This window comes from Nuphar pumila, chromosome 10 (genome assembly GCF_984573655.1).
Source record: "Nuphar pumila chromosome 10, dmNupPumi1.hap1.1, whole genome shotgun sequence".
NCBI lineage: Eukaryota > Viridiplantae > Streptophyta > Magnoliopsida > Nymphaeales > Nymphaeaceae > Nuphar > Nuphar pumila.
In genome coordinates, this window is record NC_143258.1 from 96,777,478 (window position 1) to 96,785,644 (window position 8,167).

Sequence of the window (8,167 nt, forward strand, 5' to 3'; positions counted from 1 at the left end):
ATCGTTCAACTTGAAAAGTTGTGGAGTCTGATTCAGAGTTTTTGCCCTTACAGGAGAAGGATTTGGGGGCTCCTCCCAGCGTGGGTAGCATCGTTCAACTTGATTCGTTGTAGAGCCTGATTTAGAGTTTTTGCCCTTACAGAAGGGGGGTCCAGGGGCTCCCCTCCGACGCGGATCCCATAGCGATTTGTAGTATTTTTGAATCTCACTATAGCGATTTGTAGTATCTTCCGCAAATCGCTATAGCGATTTATAGTGGTTTTGAATCTCACTATAGCGATTTGTAGTGTCTTCCACAAATCGCTATAGCGATTTATAGTGTTATTCAGTAAGCAAATCGCTGTAAATCGCTACCCGAATTAGGACCAATTTGTAAGGGTCATATCTCTCTAACCGGAGGTCATATTCCAAATCCATAAAAAATGGTGTCTTTGTTATTGAGTCTAGTTTATTCCTGTAAATTTTAAGCAATTTCTATTGTCATTTCATTCTCCATTTTAACTAAAAACCAGACCCTTATTATTTTGTGTTATTTGAGTTGCACAACACCATTCTCGTTTGACATCCACATATTAATTCTGGCATGCTCCCTGTTGGATTTTTCATTGATTTCTTTCAACCTTGCTTGGAACAAACATATGTCTTTCTCACCACGACATTCTGTGCATTTTTTGACAACGACACCCGGGACCCGTGCCCGGGGGGGAGCCCCCGGACCCCCCTCCTGTAAGGGCAAAAACTCTAAATCGGGCTCCACAATGAATCAAGTTGAACGATGCTACCCACGCTGGAAGGAGCCCCCAAACCCTTCTCCTATAAGGGCAAAAACTCTGAATCAGGCTCCACAACGAAACAAGTTGAACGATGCTATCCACGTTGGGAAGAGCCCCCAAACCCTCCTCTTATAAGGATAAAAACTATGAATCAGACTCCACAACTCATCAAGTTGAATGATGCTACCTACGCTGGGAGGAGCCCTCAAACCCTCCTCCTGTAAGGGTAAAAACTCTGAATCAGACTCCACAACTCTTCAAGTTGAATGATGCTACCCACGTTGGGAGGAGCCCTCAGACCCCCCTTTTCTGTAAGGGTAAAAACTTTGAATCAGACTCCACAACTCTTCAAGTTGAATGATGCTACCCACGTTGGGAGGAGCCCCCAGACCCCTCTCCTGTAAGGGTAAAAACTCTGAATCAGGATCTATAACTCATTTATTTGAATGATGCTACCCACGTTGGGATGAGCCTCCAAACCCTCCTCCTGTAAGGGTAAAAACTCTGAATCAGGCTCTACAACAATCAATGTGCAGGTCAGCCGGTGCTTGATGGAGCAATGTAAGATCTTCTGTTGGATGTGCATAGAAACAGAAATAGAAGGGAGGGAGAGAGTGAGAGGGTTGATGTTCATGGCCTCTTTTAGGGGAGATTTCTTTCTCAGATAATCCTGTATTGCAGAGACTGGGTCTTAAATAATCATCTTCGGGGCACTTAAGTCTTTACAACCACCCATTTTCAAGAATCGTCATTTTTTTTTCTACACCAATGGAGGAGAGGGTACTTAAGTCTTTGCAATCGCATCAAACTCCAACGTTAATTAATGCTGACAAACATGGGGATACGAGACGCACATGCTTACATACGTGGGGCTCTTTGGGACCCCCAAACATGAGATGTAGCTAACTGCCCTGTTCGGGGGGGGACATATAACCTGCTTCGAATTACAATAGAAAACCCACTAAGGGTTAACAGGAAATAAGAGAGTGCACAAGCACAAAGATAATACAATATTCAAGCAAAAACAATCATAAAAGCACTACAAGTGCACACAAGAGCCACAAAGTACAAGCACAACACATTATATATATATATATATATATATATATAAGAGAGAGAGAGAGAGAGAGAGATATTTACCTGAAAAATGCTTGGAAAAGCATTAATGGATACAAGAATGAGACTCAAGACTCAAATGGGCTGGTCCAATTAGTTAGCCCCAATGACTACAAATATATCCGTTGGGACCAATGTTGTAAGTATCACAATATGTATTCTAACGATGCACACTCATATCACGATACAAGTATGTATCATATTTGTATCGAGTGTATCATAGGATATACTCATGTATAGTACCGTACATGTACCATATACTTCAAGCATATTTTAAAAGGGTAACAACTTTTTTTTACTTTGGGTTTTAAAGGCCTTTCTAAGATCAATTTTTCTATTTGTACATAAGCAATTAGAAGAAAAACCATGCATCTATAGGAGACTTGAAAGCGTTTTGGGGATATATTCTTGCACAAGTAAGAACTTTTGTAGTTTTCTCGCATAAGAGTACATTTTCACTCAAATAAGATGAAGTACAAAATTAGTTCTTTGTTTTATTTGTATATGATTGAAGTTGAATGAGGGTAAGCTCTTTTCTTTTTTTTATGCTTTTAAAATATATTACATCACTTTTACTTTTTTATCTTTAATCTTATTTTTTGTACTTTTAGAATTCAAAATTTATCCCAAAGTATTATAGAACATTGTTTTTATATCTTCATAGTAATTAGATTTAATAATATGTGTTCTAAAAGGTCAATAAAAGGTGAAGGTCAAAAGATCTTGCACTGAAATAGTGTACACCACACTACTACAGAAAAAATGGGTTTTACCCCAGCTACCTTTTCATTGGCATTATATATTTTAATTAAATCTAGTGAATATATGAGATTTATTGGCGAATTAGGTATCTCCAGTAGTTTTCCTGGTGCACTTAAGTTTGTGCGTCAAGAAACAAACTTTTTCTCGCGAAATCAAGTAGTGCGCCAGTAAAAGTAATTTTCACTGGCGCACTTTAAAAGTGTGCCAGTGATCCCTGTTTTTTTTCCTGATATGTTTTAGCCGGACGACTTCCCTTTTGAGTTTTGACCCTCTCTCTCTCTCTCTCTCTCCAAGACTACAACTCGTCGTCAACCTAAATCTAGGGTTGGTTTTCATTTTCTTCCTTCCCCACTTTGTTTCCAATCTTGTTGGGATCAATCAATCAAAGAGAGTTAGGGTAAAGGTCTCTCAGCTGGCGATATGGCGGCAGTGGCGACGGCATCGGCGAGGAAGACGACGATGGATAGCTACTTCGACACGAAGCGGAAAGACGACGTCCGGCGGGCGAACATCCTGGCGGCCCGGGAGGTGGTGGACGTCGTCCGCACCAGCCTCGGCCCGAAGGGCATGGACAAGATGCTCACCACCGCATCCGGCGAGGTCATCATCACCAACGACGGTGCCACCATGCTCAACAAGATGGAGGTCCTCCAGCTCGCCACCAAGATGCTCGTCGAACTCTCCCGCTCCCAGGACTCCGCCGCCGGCGATGGCACCACCACCATCGTTGGCTCCTTCCTCAAGCACGCCCTCTCCCTCCTCTACCGCGGCATCCATCCCACCCTCGTCTCCGGGTCCTTCCACACGGTGCCTCCGACAAGGCCGTCGAGATCCTCTCCGCATGGCCATCCCCGTCGCCCTCCCCGACCGCGAGTCGCACGTCCAAGCTGCCACCACCACCCTCAACAGCAAGGTATCTTTTCATTTATTAGTATGAACAACCTGAAGATAATGTGGTTTCACCATTTAAGTTCCTTTTGTTGTGTGTGTGTTCTTGCATTTAGTTTGTAATTTTAAGTATTTTCTCATGGGCATTTCGGAACAGCTTGAAATTAATGTGAGACTTCTAATACATTTATTAACACATCTGGGTGTTTGAACTTTGGATGCACCCTGCCTGCTTGTTTTTAGTTTTATGCTCCCATCCTCTTGATTAGTGTCTAAGCCAATTCCTTCAAACTACTTGTATGTGATCACACCGCTGTAACTGAGTTCACATCACTGATCTGCTTCTTAATGGATGTCAACATGTAAGATCGTCTGTTGTTTCCTTTAAGTACCCTGAGCATCATAATTTTTGTATTTAATAATTTAATTTTAGTTTTAGTTTTACTTTGTACTTTCTGAATTTCTCTTGTATGCTCTGTTTTCGTTGGCCACCTCCAATGAGCTTCAAGTCTTGGCCTTCCTGCTAGGAAGTGTAGTGTTCTATGCTTCAGATATCTGGTAAAAATTTTGTAAGAGTGATCATCTCTTTCAAATTATCTTGTTAGCGCTAGAATATTTCCTCGAACAGGTATTATGATGCTGGTTGACACAGTCTTAGCCATATTTACTCTCCTTGTTTTTATATTACAATATGAAAATCTCTCATAATTCATGTGCAGAGCGTAGTAAATCATCTGTAGGTTTTTTTAGATGAGCATAGTACAGATCCCAGCCAAGGGAAGCTAATAGATTGGAGGAAGGGCCTTGACATTATTCAAGGAGAAACCATTTTAGTAAACATTCTCGCATACATTGATAACTTTTCATGTTTGATGTATTCAGAAATATCTATTATATCCTCATTTTGATTTATTAACTACGGTTCCTTATATCTCGTGAGTAGCATGTCGGAGTGTATGGGGGTGATCACGAGTATGCAAATCTCTCATGGGGGGCCGCTCTTGTCGCCCGCCTTGCTGTCCAACCTTGCACCCTTGCGAGGGGCTCGGCAAGTGCATGTCGAACGACGATGATTTCTCTTAGCTAAGGAGATTCACTACATCAAACTAGCCAATGACTTAAGTTGAGGGCCAAAAATGACTTTTCTATCATAGTGAGGATTCTTCGTGAAACGCACGCTGCACTTTGCGGGACTCGCAGGTGCCAAAATGCAATATACCCCTTATTCGGTGTGTCTCTGAAATTTGATTCCCACTCTAATGTAACATGTAGAGGCTATATGGGTCAGCGGTGCAGCAATCCAACAAGTGCACAAAATGGGCAGTCTTTCTGGTCAAAGGTGCTTATTTATTCATCTTATTTTTCTTTAAAGATATTATCGTTAACCTCCTTACAAACTTTGCTGTGCATTCTTCATATAATTCCATTCAAAGAAAGTCTTGTCATTGTGGATAGTAGGTGATTTGCCCATTTGAATTTTGACTTAACATTATTACTCATCTAAAATAGCTTTAGTTTGTTAATAGGATAGAAAGCTTCTGAATAACCTTAAAATCACCTTTAGTTCAATTTAGTTATTCTCTTTGTTAGATACTTATTAGGTTAGTCATAAATTCTTTCTAGTGAATGAGAAGATCTCTATGGGTTATGTGAAGTACTCTTGCTAATGAATTACACCGTACAATGATAGCTAAACATGGTAGACACTACCAGCAAGATCCTACTAATTTTGTGAATCTTTTCCATTTCCTTTGGGTCCTTCATGCACTTCAAATAACTGATTATCTACCATGATGTGCAATTCTATTATGAGTCACAAGCTCTACTTAGTACTTATAAGCTGTGTATTTCCTCATATATGGTAATTGTGGGAAGTACTCTCCTTTCTCAAGACTTTAATCACTTTTTATTTGTAGATCTGGAGCCATTACAAAGCAAACACTGTTAAGGGACTTCTAGATGGATGTACGAATTCAGAAAAAGGTCCCAAGTAGAATAACTTGCCTCAAGGCGCATTGACATATATCTCTTTTAAATGTCTCATGTTTTATTTTTTTGCTCATTGTAATCTCTCAGTTTTGTGTTACAGATATAAGACAGTATTTGTGAAAAAAATCTCAGTTTTTAGACGAGCATGTTGCTCTCTTTTTGGTTATAAGGTAACATTTTCACTATTTTATTCCCTGTTGGAAGTGGCTCTAATGTTTGTTGTGATGGATCTGTTTTTTGACTTGTTTAAGGTGTCACGGCATGGGCTCTCTTGTTAGCCCACTGTTGTGCACATCTCTGAGTTATTTATGTGCAAATTTGATCATGACATCTTCATTTATGAATTTTTTGATTTGGGGGACTTCAATATGATGGTTGCTTGTAGATGCTATTATTAGTTCACTGTCTACACTCATCCTTTGCACCCATGCATGTGGATGCTTTGTTAGTTTCTTATTTTGTTTTCATCAATAATTGTTATTTTACAACAGGTGTTGTTATGCTTGTTTAGCTATAACTGCACATTTAAGTGGGTTATGTAAATTTGTGCAGATTGTTATGGATGATCACCTACATTCTAATGGAATCCCATATCATTTTTAACAATTGTATAGACAATCAGACTTGATTTGTTACTATTACATATTATATAACCATCCAAATTTTTTCCTCCTTTGTTGGATGGCTTCCTGGTAGGGTCACACTGTGTCAGTGACAGAGTTAAATGGTAAATTTACTACATTTGGCCATAATTTTTCTTTGGCAGTATCATAAACATTTTCTTCATAAAATCTGTGTTTTCACTAGCTCTGTTACTTGCCATGGCCATAGGCTTTGGCAGTTCAGCCAGAGAAGATTTTTATGACTGCCTACTGGCCATTTCATCAATAAGCAGAGGAGCTTAGTTGAATTTTTCCAACATAATTGTAACTTGGATTCTAATCTACTGATCAAGTGTCCAATATAAATTGATAAACTGCATTAGCTATTCTGATTCTTTGATTTTATGGATCTATGTTTTAGATGCTGCAGGTGCACTTCACAAGCTGGTGCAATGAATATGTTGATTGAGTCAAGAGATTCCCAACTGAATTGTAGCAAAGAGTATGATTGATTTTTTATTCTTATTATGTGTATTAAGTTCTTATAACCTGACATAGAAGGTATTAATGCCCTTCTCTTCTGATACATGTTTAAACACATAATGATTGTACGAAATATTCATTCTAAGAAGTTTTCATTTTGTCATCATATTGTTTAAATTGAGGAAGTTGTATCAAGAGAAGTTATACGAGGAAATCTTACACATAAGCAAGCTTAAAGTCATATATCATCTCATAAGTGCAGTCAGTGGTAATCTTTTCTATTAAGGCATTTGCCCTAAGGCATAGAAACTCCACCGTAAAATTATGTATACATCATATTCTTACTGATATTTGCGTTAAGCTTCTTACTAGTCTTACAGAAGATGACAAAAGAAAGGCACGAGTATGTACAACATTTGCAGGAGAGAAATTACGAAAGGTAGTCCTTGATTTAGAAGATGAAGATGACCCATCATTATCTCAAGTCACTGAACGATGCAATAAACAAAGGAAATCATTGAGCTGAGGTTTGATATTGAAGATGACTTTTATATATAAACATATATTTATGAACTCTAACTTGCATGCCTTTCCCCTTAGTATGGCATTCTGTAACTAAAAAATGTAATTAGATGCGTAGTTGCACAACCAAATGAGTGATTGTTAAATGTTTAATGACATATTTATGTTTAGTTAATCTTATTACATAAATATATTGTGTTCTTATATTCTATGATTTTTTTATTTATTTTTTAGATTTAAAAAAATAGTAACATTTAAAATTTTTTACGATACATATATATCTTACTTCGGGCCTGACTGGTTGTGATATCTCATAATTTTTTGTCTATTTTTAAATTTAATAAATATAATTGTTATTTAAATAATTATATTTTTGATGTCTTAAATTAATATAATATATATAAGGTATTTATAATAAGAGATGACGTTGATTTTGGACACTGATATGGATCTTATACTCGTTAACAGAGATCCATGATCCATATGGGTGTGGATAAATAAGTTTAAAAAAATGAATTATAACTAAATAATTATAGTAAATTTATATATATATATATATATAATATATATATATGTATATATATAGAGAGAGAGTTTGGATAGAAAGGGTTTCTATTTCCTTAAGAAAATAAAATATCTTCTATTTTCAAAAAAAGATGTCCCTCTATAGGAGTCCTTGTGTTATAAGATGGGGTGTGAGCCTCTCTCTCTCAACCACGACATCATGTGGAAAGGTGATCGCAGTGCCTTCTACTTCAGTGTCTCCTTCATCTTCCTCTTCCTTCTCCATTCTTTCGAATCACACAAGGTATGGGTTCTTCTCTTATTCTAATCGACAAGGGACTGAGCATGGATCGAGTCACATATGGTTTTAAGAGAGATCAAATATGTGTTTTCATGCACAGATTTTTGATTTTCTAAATTTTGTTTTCTTGACTGTTCCAAATACCAATATGGCTTTAGGATTTAGAGGGGCCTAAACATTTCAATCTATGGAAATTTTAATGCTAATTATGTTGTTGCAATTGTTTG

The 8,167-nt window shown here is 37.7% G+C and overlaps 1 pseudogene; it reads left to right on the forward strand.

Annotated features, from left to right (window-relative positions):
- Positions 1-3,071: 3,071 nt before the first annotated feature.
- On the forward strand, positions 3,072-6,419 carry LOC149827488 (T-complex protein 1 subunit delta pseudogene; annotated as a pseudogene).
- The last annotated feature ends 1,748 nt before the right edge of the window (positions 6,420-8,167 follow it).